We start from the raw sequence: 1,300 nt of genomic DNA, 5'->3' as shown, positions 1-1,300 counted from the left end.
AACCGCCGCCGGCTTTTAGGCGCAAGGAAAAGAGGCAAGAAGATGTTTAAAGGGGGGAAAAAAAAAAAAAAAAAAAAAAAAAAAAAAAGAAAAAAGAAAGGGCAGCAAACCCCAGCCCTGAACCTCTCGGCGCATTCCGGCGGATGACGGAAGACAGGCACGCGCCTGAAAAAAAAATCAACCCCAAAATCCAACTTTTCCAGCTCCCGACTCCAGTTTTCCTCATTTCCTCCTCCTCCTCTATTTTATTTTTTCCGGGCGGTCAAAGGCTCGCCAGCGCTCGCCCCTCTCCCCGAAACACACCACCCCGCTTCTCCTCCAGACAGATGAAAGATAACGAAGCCGCCGCGCAAAGGAACAAAGTGGGTTTTCGTAACGCAGTCCCCTCGATTTTTATCTCCTTTGATTTCCTCCCTAATTTGCAAAATGAGTTAATCCGGCGGTAGGAAGTCATTCATGTAAATTAGCCGAGCTCTCCGCTTAATAATTCTTCGGCGGCAACGACAGTGGCGCGGGGGAAACCCGCGGCTGCGTTAAGACGCCGCGGTTTCGAAGTCCGACTTGCGGCGCTTCGGAGCGATCGTATTTTAATCCGGAGCGTTTCACGACTCGAGAAGCCACAACGGCGAGTCCCGCGACGTCCTTGAATTGTCGGAGGTTTCTGCGCGTCGCCAAGAAACGACGCTTCCTTTGGAGGAGAAATAAAAGAGGGACGGAGCCGTCGGGGTGAAGAGCTGCGTCCCTCCAACCCCGTGACGCGCGGGCGGACGCGGCGCCGAGCGAGGAAGTCACCTCCGTCCCGTTTGTCCCTGTCACCCCACCCCCACCCCCCTCCATTCTCTACCACCTCTCCAGGACTTCCGCAACACCTTTGCGGCGCTGCAAACCGAAAAACGCCCATCTCCTTTTGCATCAATGACCTGGAGGAGGGGACAGAGCGGATCCTCGGCAAGTTCGCCGATGGTACCCAAACTGGGAGGAGTGGGTGATGCTCCAGAGGGTCGCGCTGCCGTCCAGGCTGGAGAGCTGGGCAGAGAGGAACCTCATGAGGGTCAACAAGAGCAAGCGCAGGGTCCTGTACCCGGGGAGGAAGAACGCTGGGCACCAGTACAGGTTAGAGGTGGACTTGCTGGGAAGTAGCTCTGAGGAGAAGGATCTGGGGGTTCTGGTAGATAGTAAATGGTCCATGAGCCACCAGTGTGCCCTGGTGGCCAAAAGGGCCGATGGGATCCCGGGCTGCGTAGGGAAGAGTGTGGCCAGTAGGTGGAGGGAGGTCATTCTCCCCCTCTGCTCGGCACTG

The sequence above is a fragment of the Charadrius vociferus genome, unplaced genomic scaffold (genome assembly GCF_000708025.1).
Source record: "Charadrius vociferus isolate BGI_N301 unplaced genomic scaffold, ASM70802v2 scaffold1588, whole genome shotgun sequence".
NCBI classification, from domain to species: Eukaryota; Metazoa; Chordata; class Aves; order Charadriiformes; family Charadriidae; genus Charadrius; species Charadrius vociferus.
This window is presented reverse-complemented; position numbering follows the sequence as displayed.